Genomic DNA, 23595 nt, shown 5'->3' on the forward strand with positions numbered 1-23595 from the left:
GATTTTCATGCACAATGGTCTCTAGAGTTTGCAGAGAATGATGTGAGAAACAAAAGCAAAAACCTCCAGTGAGCGGCAGCTCTGTGGGTGAAAACGGCATGTTATGGAGAGAGGTCAGAGGACACTGGTCAGACTGATTCAAGCTGACAGGAAGTCAACAGTAATTCAGATAACCACGTGTTACAATGATAACGTGGGAGGAGCATCTCTGATCGCACAACACATCGAGCATTGAAGTGGATGGGCTGTGGCAACAGAGCATGAACGTACCGTCAGTGACCACTTTGATAGGTAGAGGAGGTGTCTGATAAAGTGGCCACTGAGTGTATATAAAATCAACTTGAACTCACACATTACTGTAGTGTGGATACATACTTTGTTCTATCTATTTATTTACTTGTGTGATAACCTTAATGAAAATGAGTTCGGCTTTGGTGAAAATCAGACTTGCTTATGGTTTCATGACCTGATTTATTTATTCTCAGATCATATCTTCAGACCTCGGTATAATGTCAGTGCTGACATCACTGCACTACAATTCTAAGAATCACAGGAACCCATACAAATCTATGAATAATTTCCCACCTTCTAGACAGACTATCCTATTTAAAAAAATCCCAAACCAAGCTGCTAAGCACATCAAATTTTCCAGCCATGCCTATTAAATGTCAACCACATTATATCCATGCTAAGCTATTTACAATGACCCATTTTCCATCCAGACGCATTCAGCCATGCACACAGCAGCCCATTGACAATATCCCGCACACCAACTATACCAATTTATTGATGATATCCCCGTTTCCATCTGTAACTGTCAATAGCCACAGCCCGCATTCCAGCCATACCAGCATTAATAACAATATCCCATATTCCATCAAACCCATCCATTAACCAGATCTAACTTTTTATGCGTACCATTACAAACAATATCCTATTTAAAGTCCAAAGTAACCCTATTAATAACTCGCCTTTTTCTGTCCAGCAGCTCCTTCCCCCGGGCTGCTGGACTTCTGAAAGCCCTGCTGCCACACAACACACGTGTGCAGCCAGTCTGAATGCCCTGCCGTGCCCCCACACCCCAACTCACAGACACACTCTCATCCTGCACCACTCACTTCTCATCTTTTATTGCTGCTGGTTCACATAAGACCATGAAATATCAGAGCAGAATTAGACCATTTGGCCCATCAAGTCTGCGCCAGCCTTCCATCATGGCTGATTCATTCTCCCTCTCAACCCCAGTCTCCTGCCTTGTCCCCCTAATCTTTGATGCCGTGATTAATCAAGAAACGATTAACCTCTGCATTAAATATGCCCAGTGACTTGGCCTTCACAGCATCTGTGGCAATAAATTCCACAGATTCACCACCCTCTGGCTAATGAAATTCTTCCTCATCTGTGTTCTAAGGGGGTGTCCTTGTATTCTGGGGCTGTGCCTTCTGGACCTAAACTCCCCCACTATAGGAAGCATCCTCTCCATGTCCACTCTATCTAGGCCTTTCAACGTTCAATAGGTTTCAATGAGATCCGCCTCATTCTTTTAAACTCCAGCGACTACAGGCTCTGAGCAGTCAAATGCTCCTCATACGTTAACCCTTTCATTCCCAGAATTAATCATATTTATATGACTGCTTGTTTTATTATAATAGTGTCAGTAACATTACACTGTCTTACATAATCATGCACCTCCCACTTTATGTCGACCTGTCAATCTTCAGACCATTCCACTCAGGGATTTGTGCTAATATTATTTTGTGACTGTTTATATTGGACCATAACTATATGTTCTTTGTGTAAATGCATCTGTGTTCTGCACCTTGACCCTCTATCTAACAAAAACACGTTTGTAACAATATCCCATTTTTAACTAGTATGAGCCTATCAGCATCCCAGTTCCTATCGGCAGCAGTTTGTTTCACTGTACCCCACATGCCAACCCCATATGATATCCTTCCGTTAATACTTTCAGAACGTTAGCTATATATTGCTTTTCACACAGACCACTCGGCCACCTATCCATGCCAATCCGTAAGTAATATCTTGCTTTACATCCCACACAATCTATCATCTCCCCATCCCACTACCCATCCATACCAAACTAGGAAAACTAGTCAATTTTCCTTCAATCCCCCAACTTTTTCACAATATTTCACTTTCCACCCTTATAATCAGTTTTTAAAAGATCACAGAATGGTTACAGCACAGAAGGAGAGCATTAAAATTTGTTCCACTCCCCTCAATCCAGCATTAGCCCACAAGAGATAGGAGCAGAATTAGGCTACTCTTATTCTCCTTCAGCCCGAGCTTGCTCAACCATTTCTCATAAGACCTGCTCTAATACACACAGCACCCTGGTAAATCTCCTCTGCATCCTCTCTAAAGCTTCCACATCCAAGTTCAAGTGCAGGTTTAATTGTCATTCAACCATACACAGCTAAACGGCACCGCATACCTCTGGGGCCAAGATGCAACATTAGCACAAGTTCATGAGTGGCGTGGCCTGAAGAACAATGTTGTCCTCCCGGAGAATGGTATCTGCAAAGATGGGCACGCAGCAGTTACTCATCTCGTGCTGACCCTTCTTGTAATCAGGTGACCAGAACTGAACACAATACTTCAGTGTGGTCTAACCAGGGATTCATAGAGCTGCAGCACTTTTCCTGATGTTAAATGTCTCTGTTAGTTATAACCAGATAACAATTACAGCACGGAAACAGGCCATCTCCGCCCTTCTAGTCCGTGCCAAACGCTTGCTCTCACCTACTCCCACCTACCTGCACTCAGCCCATAACCCTACATTCCTTTCCTGTCCATATACCTATCCAATTTTTTTTTTAAATGACAAAATCAAACCTGCCTCTACCACTTCTACTGGAAGTTCGTTCCACACAGCTACCTCTTTCTGAGTAAAGAAGTTCTCCCTCGTGTTACCCCTAAACTTTTGCCCCCTAACTCTCAACTCATGTCCTCTTGTTAGAATCTCCCCTAGTCTCAATGGAAAAAACCTATCCACGTCAACTGTATCTATCCCCCTCATAATTTTAAATACCTCTATCAAGTCCCCTCTCAACCTTCTACGCTCTGAAGAATAAAGACCTAACTTGTTCAACCTTTCTCTGTAACTCAGGTGCTGAAACCCAGGTAACATTCTAGTAAATCTCCTCTGTACTCTCTCTATTTTGTTGACATCTTTCCTATAATTCGGTGACCAAAACTGTACACAATACTCCAAATTTGGCCTCACCAATGCCTTATACAATTTTAACATTACATCCCAACTCCTATACTCAATGCTCTGATTTATAAAGGCCAACATACCAAAAGCTTTCTTCACCACCCTATCCACATGAGATTCCACCTTCAGGGAACTATGCACCATTATTCCTAGATCACTCTGTTCTACTGCATTCCTCAATGCCCTATCATTTACCATGTATGTCCTATTTTGATTAGTCCTACCAAAATGTAGCACCTCACACTTATCAACATTAAACTCCATCTGCCATCTTTCAGCCCACTCTTCTAACTGGCCTAAATCTCTCTGCAAGCTTTGAAAACCTACTTCATTATCCACAACGCCACCTATCTTAGTATTGTTACGAACCCCGTAACTGGGTCACTTACCAGCAAAGATAGAGTGGTCCGTTGAAGTCTGATGGTACTATTTTTAGCAGTATTTATTAGTAAAAATACACAAAAATAATACCAATGCAAACATACAGATAATATACGTCGTCAATACTAAATCTAAAAGTGCGGGTATAATAATAATCAATAGGAAATAGCTCTATCGTTGTCTAGGGGATAATGTATTGTCCGATGGAAATATAAAAGTCACTCAGTTCATGTAGGCTGCAGCCTTTGGGGACTGCTGGGTTTGCAATGGTTGGAGAGAGAGAGAGATTTGGAAGAAAAACTTGCTGGCTTTTCCTTTTATGATTTCGATCCGTCGGGAGTCCCGTTGGTGTGACCGTTCACTCGTGGCCTCTCCTTTAGCTAAAGCCATTCTTCCATGGTGAGCCCACCAATCCCAGACAAGGGAAGGATGCACACGAGCCCCCCACCGGCTGTCGCTATTAAACGCTGTCACGGGATTTCTAGCATTTCTCCTGGTGCATCTAAAGGGGTTGTTCCCCAGACCCTCTTTTATCCTTACTCATGGGGTCTCAGATGTCAATCAGGTTGGGATGATGCAATCCCTCTTTCAGCCCACACTGGTCATTCCCTGAGGGCTTCAATGAATAGTACAGTACTCAATACACAATTCGGTCTCCAAGAGACAATAGCCGTTATCAGGGGTTTTTGTTTCACTGAGGCCAGGACACATTCCAAACCTTGTGGATTCTCTCTCATTTCCTGGGTCCCAGACCCGAATTAATAGCGATCTTGCGATTCTCAAAAAGGAGGGGGCGACTTTGTACCCTTCGGCCCCTCAGAGTTGCTCCACATTCGTAACAATATCATCTGCATACTTACTAATCCAATTTACCACCCCATCATCCAGATCATTAATGTATATGACAAACAACATTGGACCCAGTACAGATTCCTGAGGCACACCACTAGTCACTGGCCTCCAACCTGACAAACAGTTATCCACCACTACTCTCTGGCATCTCCCATCCAGCCACTGTTGAATCCATTTTACTACTTCAATATTAATACCTAACGATTGAACCTTCCTAACTAATCTTCCATGCGGAACCTTGTCAAAGGCCTTACTGAAGTCCATATAGACAACATCCACTGCTTTACCCTCGTCAACTTTCCTAGTAACCTCTTCAAAAAATTCTATAAGATTTGTCAAACATGACCTTCCTTGCACAAATCCATGCTGACTGCTCCTAATCAGACCCTGTCTATCCAGATAATTATATATACCATCTCTAAGAATACTTTCCATTAATTTACCCGCCACTGACATCAAACTGACAGACCTATAATTGCTAGGTTTACTCTTAGAACCCTTTTTAAACAATGGAACCACATGAGCAATACGCCAATCCTCCAGCACCATCCCCGTTTCTAATGACATTTGAAATATTTCTGTCAGAGCCCCTGCTATTTCTACACTAACCTCCCTCACGGTCCTAGGGAATATCCTGTCAGGACCTAGAGATTTATCCACTTTTATATTCCTTAAAAGCGCCAGTACTTCCTCCTCTTTAATTGTCATAGTTTCCATAACTTCCCTACTCGTTTCCCTTACCTTATACAATTCAATATCCTTCTCCTTAGTGAATACTGAAGAAAAGAAATTGTTCAAAATCTCCCCCATCTCTTTCGGCTCCACACATAGCTGTCCACTCTGATTCTCTAAAGGACCAATTTTATCCCTCACTATCCTTTTGCTATTAATATAACTGTAGAAATCCTCTGGATTTATTTTCACCTTACTTGCCAAAGCAACCTTGTATCTTCTTTTAGCTTTTCTAATTTCTTTCTTAAGATTCTTCTTACATTCTTTATATTCCTCGAGCACCTCATTTACTCCATGCTGCCTATATTAATTGTAGATCTCCCTCTTTTTATGAACCAAGTTTCCAATATCCCTTGAAAACCATGGCTCTCTCAAACTTTTAACCTTTCCTTTCAACCCTACAGGAACATAAAGATTCTGTACCCTCAAAATTTCACTTTTAAATGACCTCCATTTCTCTATTACATCCTTCCCATAAAACAAATTGTCCCAATCCACTCCTTCTAAATCCTTTTGCATCTCCTCAAAGTTAGCCTTTCTTCAATCAAAAATCTCAACCCTGGGTCCAGTCCTATCCTTCTCCGTCATTATATTGAAACTAATGGCATTGTGATCACTGGACCCGAAGTGCTCCCCAACACATACCTCCGTCACCTGACCTGTCTCATTCCCTAACAGGAGATCCAACACTGCCCCTTCTCTAGTCGGTACCTCTATGTATTGCTGCAAAAAACTATCCTGCACACATTTTACAAACTCCAAACCATCCAGCCCTTTTACAGAATGGGCTTCCCAGTCTATGTGTGGAAAATTAAAATCTCCCACAATCACAACCTTGTGCTTACTACAAATATCTTCGGCTCTCTGGGTTAAATGATTGCCTATCTCCAGTCTATCCAAGTCTTTCGCTCCGGGAATCTCTTCTCAGCCTTTACATCTCAGGAGAGACTGGAGAAGCTGCAACATTTCCCTTGGAGCATGGGAGGCTGAGAGGTTGCCATATTGAGGTTTCCCTTATCATGAGGAGTGTAGATAAAGTGGATGATCATAGGCTTCTTTCCAGGGTAGGGGGAGTCTAAGACTAGAGAGGAGAGGTTTAAAGTAACAGGGTAAAGATTTAAAGGGGGCCTGAGGAGCATAGGGGTTGGTGAATATATGGAACAAAATGCCAGAGTAAGTGGTTGACCTGAGTGAATACTATATTTAAAATACTTTTGGACAGGAAAGGTTTTGAGGGACATGGGCCAAAACAGGCAAATGGGACTCACTCAGGTCAGCATGGACCATGAGACGTGAGAGCAGAATTAGGCCATTCTGCTTCACCATTCTATCACGGCTGATTTATTATCCCTCTTTGCCACATCCTCCTGTCTTCTCCCTGTAACCTTTGACAGCGTTACTAATCAAGAACATATTAACCTCCATTTTAAATATACCCAATGACTTGGCTTCCACAGTTATCAGTGGCAATAAATTCCATAGATTCAACATTATCTACCTAAAGTAAGTCCTCATCTCCATGCTAAAGCTATGCCCTTCTACTCTAAGCTGTGCCCTTAGGTCCTAGACTCCCCTACTACAGAAAATGTCCTCTCTATGTCCATTCTCTCCAAGCCTTTCAATATTTGATGGGTTTCAATGAGATCCCCTCCTCTACCGTCCTTCTAAACTCTAATGAGTACAAGCCCAGAGCCATCAAACATAACGTTAGCCTTTTCATTCCTGGGATTATCCTTGTGAATATTATCTGGACCCTCTCCATGGCAGAGATGGATGAGATGGGCTGAAGGGCCTGTTTTCATTTTGTACAATTCTATGTCATGACTAGAACACGGAGAGTGAAAGCTCTCAACCATTCTGGCCAAGTGTAAGAGCAGATGAGCATGAGAACACATTTGCCCTATAATGGGTGCTCAAAGCTGAACACGGTTACTCTAATAATGGCTGAACCACTGTTTTATAAACGTTCCTGACTTTCTTGTACTCTGTGCCTCTGTATAAGAACAGGATCCCAAATGCCTTTTTAACCAATTCCTCAACTGGCCCTGCCTCTCTGAATGAACTGTGTGCGAATATCTCCATTGCTGTACCACCTGACGATTGTCTCGCGCTGTTCCCATTCTCCCAACCAAAGTATAACATTTCTCAGCCTTCCTCTGCTGCACATCGTTGTTCAATGCCCTCCTGAAGTGCCTTACATTATCCTCCTAGCAGTTAACTACACCTTCAAGTAGTGTGTCATCTTCACATTTAAGAATCTGTAACCAAAACCATAAAGATATATGAAGAACAGCTGTGGTCCTGGTACCAAACGGAGTGTGCATTTCCCTCCTGTCTGAAAAGAAACTTTTGACCACTTTTGTATCTTGTTATTTCATCAATTCTATATCAACATTGCTACAGACGTAATCTTTTTCCACGGCCTTTAATCTTGATGACAAACTTTTTGCATGGCACCTTTATCAAAGTTTTTATATAAAGACGTGCACACCACACTAGCCACAGTTCCCTTGTCGGTCTTTTCTGTCACTACAGCAAAAATCTCTATCAGGATGGATAGCATCTGTCTTGAGCAAATGCTTACAGGCCATCACTGGGTCATCACCGGGCGCCATGACAACAACCTCGCGCTCAGCGTCAGTGAGACCAAGGAACTGATTGTGGACTTCAGGAACGGGAAGTCGGGAGAACACACACCCGTCCTCATCGAGGGGTCAGCGGTGGAAAGAGTGAGCAGCTGCAAGTTCCTGGGTGTCAGCACCTCAGAGGATCTGGCCTGGGCCCGACATATTGATGCAGTCTTGAAGAAGGCACACCAGCGGCTCCACGTCAGTCTGAGGAGATCTTTGTGATTTGTACAGATGTATGGTGGAGAGCATTTTAACTGGCTGCATCACCACTGGTATGGAGGCCACAGTACAGGACCGTAAGAGGCTGTGTATGGTTGTAGATTCAGAGCACTCCATTCTCCCCACCATCTTCAAAAGGCAGCATCCTCACCACCCGGGACATGCCTTTTCCTGTTACTACTGTCAGGGAGGAGGAACAGGAGCCTAAAGACACGCACTCGCAATGACGTAGAAACAGCTTCCTCCTCTCCCGTCAGAATTCTATGTCTTACGTTGTACTGCTGCCACAAAAGAACATATTGCATGGCATATGTCAGTGACGATAAACCGGATTCTGATTTTGATCATTGCCTTTCTTAAGGACATCCATACATACAATCAAACTCTTTTAATATTGTTAAATGTAAAGGTCTTACAAACAGTATTTTATACGTTTATTCCTACAAACGGCAGGACTAGTTTCCTCTCTCCACTTTTAGATTTTTTATCAGTTTTAAATAGATTTGATAACATTACTTGCAGGGCTGTATGCAGATGTGATTGCCATGTTCAGTGATTTTGTGTATTTTTTGACAAAGTTGAGGTTTAAACTGTTGTACAAAGAGAATCCGTTCATTACCTGAGGGCGGACTGAACTCTGATTTGACACAACAATACAGCTGTATCCAAATGCTAAGTCAGTCCCTGGTTATTGTTTCCAGTAATTTCCTCAAAACCAATATAAAGTCAGTTTATACACAGTTAGTCGGCTAATAATCCAACCTTCCTTCAAATCTTGTTTTATTTTTATTTCAAATACTGGATTTGTGAGGCACACAGTGCCCATTCACTAATGTGTGGGTCAACCACTGTGACTCCCCGTGAGAATCGGAGATGGGGAGTGACTCCCTCAGGAGATCAGAGATGGGGAGTGACTCCCTCAGGAGATCAGAGATGGGGAGTGACTCCCTCAGGAGATCAGAGATGGGGAGTGACTCCCTGTGGAGATCAGAGATGGGGAGTTACTCACAGTGGAAATCAGAGATGGAGACTGACTCCCTGTGGAGATCAGAGATGGGGACTGACTCCCTGTGGAGATCAGAGATGGGGAGTTACTCACAGTGGAAATCAGAGATGGAGACTGACTCCCTGTGGAGATCAGAGATGGGGACTGACTCCCTGTGGAGATCAGAGATGGGGAGTGACTCCCTGTAGAGATCAGAGATAGGGAGAGTTTCCCTGTGGAGATCAGAGATGAGGAGTGACTCCCTGTGGAGATAAGACCTAGGGAGTGACACCCTGTGGAGATCAGAGATGGGGAGTGACAAACTGTGGAGATCAGAGATGGGGAGTGACTCCCTGTGGAGATCAGAAATCGAGACTGACTCCCTGTGGAGATAAGAGATGGGGAGTGACACCCTGTGGAGATAAGAGATGGGGAGTGAATCCCTATAGAGATCAGAGATGGGGAGTGAATCCCTGTTGAGATCAGAGATGGGGAGAGTTTCCCTGTGCAGATCAGAGATGGGGAGTGAATCCCTGTGGAGATCAGAGATCGAGACAGACTCCCTGTGGAGATCAGAGATGGGGAGTGACTCCATGTGCAGATCAGATATGGAGACAGACTCCCTGTGGAGATCAGAGATGGAGACTGACACCCTGTGGAGATCAGAGATGGGGAGTGACAAACTGCGGAGATCAGAGATGGGGAGTGACTCCCTGTGGAGATCAGAGATCGAGACTGACTCCCTGTGGAGATCAGAGATGGGGACATACTCCCTGAGGAGATCAGAGATGGGGAGTGACAAACAGTGGAGATCAGAGATGGGGAGTGACACACTTTGGAGATCAGAGATGGGGACTGACTCTCTGTGCAGATCAGAGATGGGGAGTGATTCCCTGAGGAGATCAGAGATGGGGACTGACTCCCTATGGAGATTAGAGATGGGGAATTACTCCCTATGGAGATCGGAGAAGGAGAAAGACACCCTGTGGTAAACAGAGATGAAGAGTGACTCTCTGTGGTAATCAAAGATAGGGAGAGAATCCCTTGTGGTGATCAGAGATGGGGAGTGATTCCCTGTGCAGATGAGAGATAGAAAGTGACTCCCTGTGGAGATCAGAGATGGGGAGTGACAACCTGTGGAGATCAGAGATGGGGAGTGATTCCCTGTGGAGATCAGAGATAGAAAGTGACTCCCTGTGGAGATCAGAGATACAGAGAGACTCCCTGTGGAGATCGGAGATGGGGAGTGACTCCCTGTGGAGATCAGAGATATGGAGAGACTCCCTATGGAGATTAGAGATGGGGAATTACTCTCTAAGGAGATCGGAGAAGGAGAAAGACTCCCTGTGGAGATCAGAGATGGGGTGTGACTCCCTGTGGAGATTAGAGATGGAGAGTGACTCTGTGTGGAGATCGGAGATGAGGAGTGACTCCCTATGGAGATTAGATATGGGGAATTACTCCCTATGGAGATCAGAGAAGGAGAAAGACACCCTGTCGTGATCAGAGATGAAGAGTGACTCTCTGTGGTAATCAAAGATAGGGAGAGAATCCCTTGTGGAGATCAGAAATGGGGAGTGACTCTCTGTGGTGATCAGAGATGGGGGAGTGACACCCTCTGGAGATGAGAGATAGAAAGTGACTCCCTGTGGAGATCAGGGATGGGGAGTGATTCCCAGTGGAGATCAGAGATGGGGAGAGATTCCTTGTGGAGATGAGAGATAGAAAGTGACTCCCTGTGGAGATCAGAGATGGGGAGAGATTACCTGTGGAGATTAGAGATAGGGAGTGAATCCCTATGGAGATCAGAGATGGGGACTGACTAACTGTGGTGATCAGAGATGGGGACTGACTCCCAGTGGAGATCAGAGATGGGGAGAGACTCCCTGTGGAGATCAGAGATGGGGAGAGACTCCCTATGGAGATTAGAGATGGGGAATGACTCCCTGCGGAAATCAGAGATGGGGAGTGTATCCCTGTGAAGATCAGAGATGGGGAGAAATTCCCTGTGGAGATCAGAGATGGGGACTGACACCCTATGGAGATCAGAGATAGAGAGAGACTGAGTGTTGAGATCAGAGAACAGTACTAACACCCTGTGAAGATCAGAGATACGGAGAGACTCCCTGTGGAGATCAGAGATGGGGAATGACTCCCTGCGGATATCAGAGATGGGGAGTGACTAACTGTGGTGATCAGAAATGGGGAGAAATTCCCTGTGGAGATCAAAGATGGGGACTGACACCCTGTGGAGATCAGAGATAGAGAGAGACTGAGTGTTGAGATCAGAGATGGGGACTGACTCTCTGTGCAGATCAGAGATGGGGAGAAATTCCCTGTGGAGATCAGAGATACAGAGAGACTGAGAGTTGAGATCAGAGATGGGGACTGACTCTCTGTGCAGATCAGAGATGGGGAGTGATTCCCTGAGGAGATCAGAGATGGGGACTGACTCCCTATGGAGATTAGAGATGGGGAATTACTCCCTATGGAGATCGGAGAAGGAGAAAGACACCCTGTGGTGATCAGAGACGAAGAGTGACTCTTTGTGGTAATCAAAGATAGGGAGAGAATCCCTTGTGGTGATCAGAGATGGGAAGTGATTCCCTGTGGAGATGAGAGATAGAAAGTGACTCCCTGTGGAGATCAGAGATGGGGAGTGACAACCTGTGGAGATCAGAGATGGGGAGTGATTCCCTGTGGAGATCAGAGATAGAAAGTGACTCCCTGTGGAGATAAGAGATACAGAGAGACTCCCTATGGAGATCGGAGATGGGGAATTACACTCTAAGGAGATCGGAGAAGGAGAAAGACTCCCTGTGGAGATCAGAGATGGGGTGTGACTCCCTGTGGAGATCGGAGATGGAGATTGACTCTGTGTGGAGATCGGAGATGAGGAGTGACTCCCTATGGAGATTAGATATGGGGAATTACTCCCTATGGAGATCGGAGAAGGAGAAAGACACCCTGTCGTGATCAGAGATGAAGAGTGACTCTCTGTGGTAATCAAAGATAGGGAGAGAATACCTTGTGGAGATCAGAAATGGGGAGTGACTCTCTGTGGTGATCAGAGATGGGGGAGTGATACCCTCTGGAGATGAGAGATAGAAAGTGACTCCCTGTGGAGATCAGGGATGGGGAGTGATTCCCAGTGGAGATCAGAGATGGGGAGAGATTCCTTGTGGAGATCAGAGATGAAGAGTGACTCTCTGTGGTCATCAGAGATGGCTAGAGAATCCCTGTGGAGATCTGGGATGGTGAGTGATTCCCAGTGCAGATCAGAGATAGAAAGTGACTCCCTGTGGAGATCAGAGATACAGAGAGACTCCCTGTGGAGATCGGAGATGGGGAGTGAGTCCCTGTGGAGATCAGAGATGGGGAGAGACTCCCTATGGAGATTAGAGATGGGGAATGACTCCCTGCGGAAATCAGAGATGGGGAGTGTATCCCTGTGAAGATCAGAGATGGGGAGAAATTCCCTGTGGAGATCAGAGATGGGGACTGACACCCTATGGAGATCAGAGATAGAGAGAGACTGAGTGTTGAGATCAGAGAACAGTACTAACACCCTGTGAAGATCAGAGATACGGAGAGACTCCCTGTGGAGATCAGAGATGGGGAATGACTCCCTGCGGATATCAGAGATGGGGAGTGACTAACTGTGGTGATCAGAAATGGGGAGAAATTCCCTGTGGAGATCAAAGATGGGGACTGACACCCTGTGGAGATCAGAGATAGAGAGAGACTGAGTGTTGAGATCAGAGATGGGGACTGACTCTCTGTGCAGATCAGAGATGGGGAGAAATTCCCTGTGGAGATCAGAGATACAGAGAGACTGAGAGTTGAGATCAGAGATGGGGACTGACTCTCTGTGCAGATCAGAGATGGGGAGTGATTCCCTGAGGAGATCAGAGATGGGGACTGACTCCCTATGGAGATTAGAGATGGGGAATTACTCCCTATGGAGATCGGAGAAGGAGAAAGACACCCTGTGGTGATCAGAGACGAAGAGTGACTCTTTGTGGTAATCAAAGATAGGGAGAGAATCCCTTGTGGTGATCAGAGATGGGAAGTGATTCCCTGTGGAGATGAGAGATAGAAAGTGACTCCCTGTGGAGATCAGAGATGGGGAGTGACAACCTGTGGAGATCAGAGATGGGGAGTGATTCCCTGTGGAGATCAGAGATAGAAAGTGACTCCCTGTGGAGATAAGAGATACAGAGAGACTCCCTATGGAGATCGGAGATGGGGAATTACACTCTAAGGAGATCGGAGAAGGAGAAAGACTCCCTGTGGAGATCAGAGATGGGGTGTGACTCCCTGTGGAGATCGGAGATGGAGATTGACTCTGTGTGGAGATCGGAGATGAGGAGTGACTCCCTATGGAGATTAGATATGGGGAATTACTCCCTATGGAGATCGGAGAAGGAGAAAGACACCCTGTCGTGATCAGAGATGAAGAGTGACTCTCTGTGGTAATCAAAGATAGGGAGAGAATACCTTGTGGAGATCAGAAATGGGGAGTGACTCTCTGTGGTGATCAGAGATGGGGGAGTGATACCCTCTGGAGATGAGAGATAGAAAGTGACTCCCTGTGGAGATCAGGGATGGGGAGTGATTCCCAGTGGAGATCAGAGATGGGGAGAGATTCCTTGTGGAGATCAGAGATGAAGAGTGACTCTCTGTGGTCATCAGAGATGGCTAGAGAATCCCTGTGGAGATCTGGGATGGTGAGTGATTCCCAGTGCAGATCAGAGATAGAAAGTGACTCCCTGTGGAGATCAGAGATACAGAGAGACTCCCTGTGGAGATCGGAGATGGGGAGTGAGTCCCTGTGGAGATCAGAGATGGGGAGAGACTCCCTATGGAGATTAGAGATGGGGAATTACTCTCTAAGGAGATCGGAGAAGGAGAAAGACTCCCTGTGGAGATCAGTGATGGGGTGTGACTCCCTGAGGAGATCAGAGATGGGGAGAGACTCCCTTTGGAGATTAGAGATGGGGAATTACTCCTTATGGAGTTCGGAGAAGGAGAAAGACTCCCTGTGGAGATCAGAGATGAAGAGTGAACCATATGGAGATCAAAGATGGAGAAAGACTCCCTGTGGAGATCAGAGTTGAAGAGTTGTGGAGAGACACCCTGTGGAAATCGGAGATGGAGAGTGACTCCCTGTGGAGATCAGCGAAGAAGAGTGACTCTCTGTGGTAATCAGAGATTGGGAGAGAATACATTGTGGAGATCAGAGATGGAGACTGACTCCCTGTGGAGATCAGAGATGGAGACTGACTCCCTGTCGAGATCAGAGATGGTGAGTGACTCCCTGTAGAGATCAGAGATGGGGAATGACTCTTTGTGGAGATCAGAGATGGGGAGTGACTCCCTGTGGAGATCGGAGATGAGGAGTGACTCCCTATGGAGATTAGAGATGGGGAATTACTCCCTATGGAGATTGGAGAAGGAGAAAGACACCCTGTGGTGATCAGAGACGGGGAAAGATTCCCTGTGGAGATCAGAGATGAAGAGTGACTCTCTGTGGTGATCAGAGATGGGGAGTGATTCCCTGTGGAGATGAGAGATAGAAAGTGACTCAGTGTGGAGATCACGGATGGGGAGTAATTCCCTGTGGAGATCACAGATGGGGAGAGATTCATTGCGGAGATCAGATTTGAAGAGTGACTCACTGTGGTCATCAGAAATGGCTAGAGAATCCATGTGGAGATCAGGGATGTGGAGAGACTCACTGTGGAATTCAGGGATGGGGAGTGACACCCTGTGGAGATCAGAGATGGAAAGTGACTCCCTGTGGAGATCAGAGATGGGGAGTGACAAACTGTGGAGATCAGAGATGGGGAGTGTCTCCATGTGGAGATCAGAGATCGAGACTGACACCCTGTGGAGATCAGAGATGGGGAGTGACTCCCTGTGGAGATCAGAGATGGGGAGTGACACACTTTGGAGATCAGAGATGGGGACTGACTCCCTGTGGAGATCAGAGATGGGGACTTACTTCCTGTGGAGATCAGAGATGGGGAGTGAATCCCTGATGAGATCGGAGATGGGGAGTGACTCCCTGTGGAGATCAGAGATCGAGACTGACTCCCTGAGGAGTTCACAGATGGGGAGTGACTCCCTGTGGAGATCAGAGATGGGGACACACTCCCTGAGGAGATCAGAGATGGGGAGTGACAAACAGTCGAGATCAGAGATGGGGAGTGACACACTTTGGAGATCAGAGATAGGGAGTGACTCCCAGTCGAGACCAGAGATGGGGAGTGAATCCCTATAGAGATCAGAGATGGGGTGTGAATCCCTGTTGAGATCAGAGATCGAGACAGACTCCCTGTGGAGATCAGAGATGGGGAGTGACTCCCTGTGAAGATCAGAGATGGGGAGAGATTCCCTGTGGAGATCAGAGATGAGGAGTTAATCACTGCAAAGATCAGAGATGGGGACTGTCTCCCTGTTGAGATCAGAGATGGGGAGAGATTACCTGTGGAGATTAGAGATAGGGAGTGAATCCCTATGGAGATCAGAGATGGGGACTGACTAACTGCGGTGATCAGAGATGGAGACTGACTCCCTGAGGAGATCAGAGATGGGGGGGGGGAGAGATTCACTGTGGAGATCAGAGATGAAGAGTGACTCTCTGTGGTGATCAGAGATGGGGAGTGATTCCCTGTGGAGATCAGAGATGGGGACTGAATCCCTGTAGAAATCAGAGATGGGGAGTGATTCACTGTTGAGCTCAGAGATGGGGAGAGATTCCCTGTGGAGATCTGAGATGTGGAGTGAATCCCTGTGGAGATCAGAGATGGGGAATGACTCCCTGTTGAGATCAGAGATGGGGAGAGACTCACTATGAAGATTAGAGATGGGGAGTGTCTCGCTGTGAAGATTAGAGATGGGGAATGACACCCTGTTGAGATCAGAGATGGGGAGAGATTCCCTGTGGAGATCAGAGATGGGGAGTGAATCCCTGTGGAGATCAGAGATGGGGACAGACTCCCTTTGGAGATCAGAGATGGGGAGAGATTCCCTGTGGAGATCAGAGACGGGGAGTGAATCCATGTGGAAATCAGAGATGGGGACAGACTCCCTTTGGAGATCAGAGATCTGGAGTGACTCCCTATGGAGATTAAAGATAGGGAATTACTCACCATGGAGATTGGAGAAGGAGAAAGACAGCCTGTAGAGATCAGAGATGGAGACTGACACCCTGTGCAGATCGGAGATGGAGAGAAACTACCTGTGGAGATCAGAGATAGAGAGAGACTGAGTGTTGAGATCAGAGATGGGGACTGACTTTCTGTGCAGATCAGAGATGGGGAGAAATTCCCTGTGGAGATCAGAGATGGGGACTGACTCCCTGTGGAGATCAGAGATAGAGAGAGACTGAGTGTTGAGATCAGAGATGGGGACTGACTCTCTGTGCAGATCAGAGATGGGGAGTGATTCCCTGAGGAGATCAGAGATGGGGACTGACTCCCTATGGAGATTAGAGATGGGGAATTACTCCCTATGGAGATCGGAGAAGGAGAAAGACACCCTGTGGTGATCAGAGATGAAGAGTGACTCTCTGTGGTAATCAAAGATAGGGAGAGAATACCTTGTGGAGATCAGAAATGGGGAGTGACTCTCTGTGGTGATCAGAGATGGGGAGTGATACCCTCTGGAGATGAGAGATAGAAAGTGACTCCCTGTGGAGATCAGGGATGGGGAGTGATTCCCAGTGGAGATCAGAGATGGGGAGAGATTCCTTGTGGAGATCAGAGATGAAGAGTGACTCTCTGTGGTCATCAGAGATACAGAGAGACTCCCTGTGGAGATCGGAGATGGGGAGTGAGTCCCTGTGGAGATCAGAGATGGGGAGAGACTCCCTATGGAGATTAGAGATGGGGAATTACTCTCTAAGGAGATCGGAGAAGGAGAAAGACTCCCTGTGGAGATCAGAGATGGGGTGTGACTCCCTATGGAGATTAGAGATGGGGAATTACTCCTTATGGAGTTCGGAGAAGGAGAAAGTCTCCCTCTGGAGATCAGAGATGAAGAGTGAACCATATGGAGATCAAAGAAGGAGAAAGACTCCCTGTGGAGATCAGAGTTGAAGAGTGACACCCTGTGGAAATCGGAGATGGAGAGTGACACCCTGTGGAGATCAGCGAAGAAGAGTGACTCTCTGTGGTAATCAGAGATAGGGAGAGAATCCATTGTGGAGATCAAGGATGGAGACTGACTCCCTGTGGAGATCAGAGATGGGGAGTGAATCTTTGTGGAGATCAGAGATGGGGAGTGACTCCCTGTGGAGATCAGAGATGGGGAGTGACTCCCTGTGGAGATCAGAGATGGGTACTGACCTCTGTGAAGATCAGAGATGGGGACTGACTCTCTGTGGTAATCAGAGATTTGGAGAGAATACATTGTGGAGATCAGAGATGGAGACTGACTCCCTGTCGAGATCAGAAATGGTGAGTGACTCCCTGTGGAGATCAGAGATGGGGAATGACTCTTTGTGGAGATCAGAGATGGGGAGTGACTCCCTGTGGAGATCGGAGATGAGGAGTGTCTCCCTATGGAGATTAGAGATGGGGAATTACTCCCTATGGAGATCGGAGAAGGAGTAAGACACCCTGTGGTGATCAGAGACGGGGAGAGATTCACTGTGGAGATCAGAGATGAAGAGTGACTCTCTGTGGTGATCAGAGATGGGGAGTGATTCCCTGTGGAGATGAGAGATAGAAAGTGACTCAGTGTGGAGATCACGGATGGGTAGTGATTCCCTGTGGAGATCACAGATGGGGAGAGATTCATTGTGGAGATCAGATTTGAAGAGTGACTCACTGTGGTCATCAGAAATGGCTAGAGAATCCATGTGGAGATCAGGGATGGGGAGTGATTCCCTGTGGAGATCAGAGATACAGAAAGGCTCCCTGTGGAGATCAGAGATACAGAAAGGCTCCCGGTGGAGATCAGAGATCGGTACTGACTCCCTGTGAAGATCAGAGATGGGGAGAGACTCCCAATGGAGATTAGAGATGGGGAATTACTCCCTATGGAGATCGGAGAAGGAGAATGACTCCCTGGGGAGATCAGAGATGGCAAGTGACTCCCTGTGGAGATCAGAGTTGGGGACTGACACGCTGTGGAGATCGGAGATGGGGATTGACAACCTGTGGAGATCAGAGATGGGGAGTGACTCCCTGTGGAGATCAGAGATGGGGACTGAATCCCTGTAGAAATCAGAGATGGGGAGTGATTCACTGTTGAGCTCAGAGATGGGGAGAGATTCCCTGTGGAGATCTGAGATGTGGAGTGAATCCCTGTGGAGATCAGAGATGGGGAATGACTCCCTGTTGAGATCAGAGATGGGGAGAGACTCACTATGAAGATTAGAGATGGGGAGTGTCTCGCTGTGAAGATTAGAGATGGGGAATGACACCCTGTTGAGATCAGAGATGGGGAGAGATTCCCTGTGGAGATCAGAGATGGGGAGTGAATCCCTGTGGAGATCAGAGATGGGGACAGACTCCCTTTGGAGATCAGAGATGGGGAGAGATTCCCTGTGGAGATCAGAGACGGGGAGTGAATCCATGTGGAAATCAGAGATGGGGACAGACACCCTTTGGAGATCAGAGATCTGGAGTGACTCCCTATGGAGATTAAAGATAGGGAATTACTCACCATGGAGATTGGAGAAGGAGAAAGACAGCCTGTAGAGATCAGAGATGGAGACTGACACCCTGTGCAGATCGGAGATGGAGAGAAACTACCTGTGGAGATCAGAGATAGAGAGAGACTGAGTGTTGAGATCAGAGATGGGGACTGACTTTCTGTGCAGATCAGAGATGGGGAGAAATTCCCTGTGGAGATCAGAGATGGGGACTGACTCCCTGTGGAGATCAGAGATAGAGAGAGACTGAGTGTTGAGATCAGAGATGGGGACTGACTCTCTGTGCAGATCAGAGATGGGGAGTGATTCCCTGAGGAGATCAGAGATGGGGACTGACTCCCTATGGAGATTAGAGATGGGGAATTACTCCCTATGGAGATCGGAGAAGGAGAAAGACACCCTGTGGTGATCAGAGATGAAGAGTGACTCTCTGTGGTAATCAAAGATAGGGAGAGAATACCTTGTGGAGATCAGAAATGGGGAGTGACTCTCTGTGGTGATCAGAGATGGGGAGTGATACCCTCTGGAGATGAGAGATAGAAAGTGACTCCCTGTGGAGATCAGGGATGGGGAGTGATTCCCAGTGGAGATCAGAGATGGGGAGAGATTCCTTGTGGAGATCAGAGATGAAGAGTGACTCTCTGTGGTCATCAGAGATGGCTAGAGAATCCCTGTGGAGATCTGGGATGGGGAGTGATTCCCAGTGCAGATCAGAGATAGAAAGTGACTCCCTGTGGAGATCAGAGATACAGAGAGACTCCCTGTGGAGATCGGAGATGGGGAGTGAGTCCCTGTGGAGATCAGAGATGGGGAGAGACTCCCTATGGAGATTAGATATGGGGAATTACTCTCTAAGGAGATCGGAGAAGGAGAAAGACTCCCTGTGGAGATCAGAGATGGGGTGTGACTCCCTATGGAGATTAGAGATGGGGAATTACTCCTTATGGAGTTCGGAGAAGGAGAAAGTCTCCCTGTGGAGATCAGAGATGAAGTGTGAACCATATGGAGATCAAAGAAGGAGAAAGACTCCCTGTGGAGATCAGAGTTGAAGAGTGACACCCTGTGGAAATCGGAGATGGAGAGTGACACCCTGTGGAGATCAGCGAAGAAGAGTGACTCTCTGTGGTAATCAGAGATAGGGAGAGAATCCATTGTGGAGATCAAGGATGGAGACTGACTCCCTGTGGAGATCAGAGATGGGGAGTGAATCTTTGTGGAGATCAGAGATGGGGAGTGACTCCCTGTGGAGATCAGAGATGGGGAGTGACTCCCTGTGGAGATCAGAGATGGGTACTGACCTCTGTGAAGATCAGAGATGGGGACTGACTCTCTGTGGTAATCAGAGATTTGGAGAGAATACATTGTGGAGATCAGAGATGGAGACTGACTCCCTGTCGAGATCAGAGATGGTGAGTGACTCCCTGTGGAGATCAGAGATGGGGAATGACTCCCTGTGGAGATCAGAGATGGGGAATGACTCTTTGTGGAGATCAGAGATGGGGAGTGACTCCCTGTGGAGATCGGAGATGAGGAGTGTCTCCCTATGGAGATTAGAGATGGGGAATTACTCCCTATGGAGATCGGAGAAGGAGTAAGACACCCTGTGGTGATCAGAGACGGGGAGAGATTCACTGTGGAGATCAGAGATGAAGAGTGACTCTCTGTGGTGATCAGAGATGGGGAGTGATTCCCTGTGGAGATGAGAGATAGAAAGTGACTCAGTGTGGAGATCACGGATGGGGAGTAATTCCCTGTGGAGATCACAGATGGGGAGAGATTCATTGCGGAGATCAGATTTGAAGAGTGACTCACTGTGGTCATCAGAAATGGCTAGAGAATCCATGTGGAGATCAGGGATGTGGAGAGACTCACTGTGGAATTCAGGGATGGGGAGTGACACCCTGTGGAGATCAGAGATGGAAAGTGACTCCCTGTGGAGATCAGAGATGGGGAGTGACAAACTGTGGAGATCAGAGATGGGGAGTGTCTCCATGTGGAGATCAGAGATCGAGACTGACACCCTGTGGAGATCAGAGATGGGGAGTGACTCCCTGTGGAGATCAGAGATGGGGAGTGACACACTTTGGAGATCAGAGATGGGGACTGACTCCCTGTGGAGATCAGAGATGGGGACTTACTTCCTGTGGAGATCAGAGATGGGGAGTGAATCCCTGATGAGATCGGAGATGGGGAGTGACTCCCTGTGGAGATCAGAGATCGAGACTGACTCCCTGAGGAGTTCACAGATGGGGAGTGACTCCCTGTGGAGATCAGAGATGGGGACACACTCCCTGAGGAGATCAGAGATGGGGAGTGACAAACAGTCGAGATCAGAGATGGGGAGTGACACACTTTGGAGATCAGAGATAGGGAGTGACTCCCAGTCGAGACCAGAGATGGGGAGTGAATCCCTATAGAGATCAGAGATGGGGTGTGAATCCCTGTTGAGATCAGAGATCGAGACAGACTCCCTGTGGAGATCAGAGATGGGGAGTGACTCCCTGTGAAGATCAGAGATGGGGAGAGATTCCCTGTGGAGATCAGAGATGAGGAGTTAATCACTGCAAAGATCAGAGATGGGGACTGTCTCCCTGTTGAGATCAGAGATGGGGAGAGATTACCTGTGGAGATTAGAGATAGGGAGTGAATCCCTATGGAGATCAGAGATGGGGACTGACTAACTGCGGTGATCAGAGATGGAGACTGACTCCCTGAGGAGATCAGAGATGGGGGGGGGGGAGAGATTCACTGTGGAGATCAGAGATGAAGAGTGACTCTCTGTGGTGATCAGAGATGGGGAGTGATTCCCTGTGGAGATCAGAGATGGGGACTGAATCCCTGTAGAAATCAGAGATGGGGAGTGATTCACTGTTGAGCTCAGAGATGGGGAGAGATTCCCTGTGGAGATCTGAGATGTGGAGTGAATCCCTGTGGAGATCAGAGATGGGGAATGACTCCCTGTTGAGATCAGAGATGGGGAGAGACTCACTATGAAGATTAGAGATGGGGAGTGTCTCGCTGTGAAGATTAGAGATGGGGAATGACACCCTGTTGAGATCAGAGATGGGGAGAGATTCCCTGTGGAGATCAGAGATGGGGAGTGAATCCCTGTGGAGATCAGAGATGGGGACAGACTCCCTTTGGAGATCAGAGATGGGGAGAGATTCCCTGTGGAGATCAGAGACGGGGAGTGAATCCATGTGGAAATCAGAGATGGGGACAGACTCCCTTTGGAGATCAGAGATCTGGAGTGACTCCCTATGGAGATTAAAGATAGGGAATTACTCACCATGGAGATTGGAGAAGGAGAAAGACAGCCTGTAGAGATCAGAGATGGAGACTGACACCCTGTGCAGATCGGAGATGGAGAGAAACTACCTGTGGAGATCAGAGATAGAGAGAGACTGAGTGTTGAGATCAGAGATGGGGACTGACTTTCTGTGCAGATCAGAGATGGGGAGAAATTCCCTGTGGAGATCAGAGATGGGGACTGACTCCCTGTGGAGATCAGAGATAGAGAGAGACTGAGTGTTGAGATCAGAGATGGGGACTGACTCTCTGTGCAGATCAGAGATGGGGAGTGATTCCCTGAGGAGATCAGAGATGGGGACTGACTCCCTATGGAGATTAGAGATGGGGAATTACTCCCTATGGAGATCGGAGAAGGAGAAAGACACCCTGTGGTGATCAGAGATGAAGAGTGACTCTCTGTGGTAATCAAAGATAGGGAGAGAATACCTTGTGGAGATCAGAAATGGGGAGTGACTCTCTGTGGTGATCAGAGATGGGGAGTGATACCCTCTGGAGATGAGAGATAGAAAGTGACTCCCTGTGGAGATCAGGGATGGGGAGTGATTCCCAGTGGAGATCAGAGATGGGGAGAGATTCCTTGTGGAGATCAGAGATGAAGAGTGACTCTCTGTGGTCATCAGAGATACAGAGAGACTCCCTGTGGAGATCGGAGATGGGGTGTGAGTCCCTGTGGAGATCAGAGATGGGGAGAGACTCCCTATGGAGATTAGAGATGGGGAATTACTCTCTAAGGAGATCGGAGAAGGAGAAAGACTCCCTGTGGAGATCAGAGATGGGGTGTGACTCCCTATGGAGATTAGAGATGGGGAATTACTCCTTATGGAGTTCGGAGAAGGAGAAAGTCTCCCTGTGGAGATCAGAGATGAAGAGTGAACCATATGGAGATCAAAGAAGGAGAAAGACTCCCTGTGGAGATCAGAGTTGAAGAGTGACACCCTGTGGAAATCGGAGATGGAGAGTGACACCCTGTGGAGATCAGCGAAGAAGAGTGACTCTCTGTGGTAATCAGAGATAGGGAGAGAATCCATTGTGGAGATCAAGGATGGAGACTGACTCCCTGTGGAGATCAGAGATGGGGAGTGAATCTTTGTGGAGATCAGAGATGGGGAGTGACTCCCTGTGGAGATCAGAGATGGGTACTGACCTCTGTGAAGATCAGAGATGGGGACTGACTCTCTGTGGTAATCAGAGATTTGGAGAGAATACATTGTGGAGATCAGAGATGGAGACTGACTCCCTGTCGAGATCAGAAATGGTGAGTGACTCCCTGTGGAGATCAGAGATGGGGAATGACTCTTTGTGGAGATCAGAGATGGGGAGTGACTCCCTGTGGAGATCGGAGATGAGGAGTGTCTCCCTATGGAGATTAGAGATGGGGAATTACTCCCTATGGAGATCGGAGAAGGAGTAAGACACCCTGTGGTGATCAGAGACGGGGAGAGATTCACTGTGGAGATCAGAGATGAAGAGTGACTCTCTGTGGTGATCAGAGATGGGGAGTGATTCCCTGTGGAGATGAGAGATAGAAAGTGACTCAGTGTGGAGATCACGGATGGGGAGTGATTCCCTGTGGAGATCA

Source organism: Hemitrygon akajei, chromosome 9 (genome assembly GCF_048418815.1).
Source record: "Hemitrygon akajei chromosome 9, sHemAka1.3, whole genome shotgun sequence".
NCBI classification, from domain to species: domain Eukaryota; kingdom Metazoa; phylum Chordata; class Chondrichthyes; order Myliobatiformes; family Dasyatidae; genus Hemitrygon; species Hemitrygon akajei.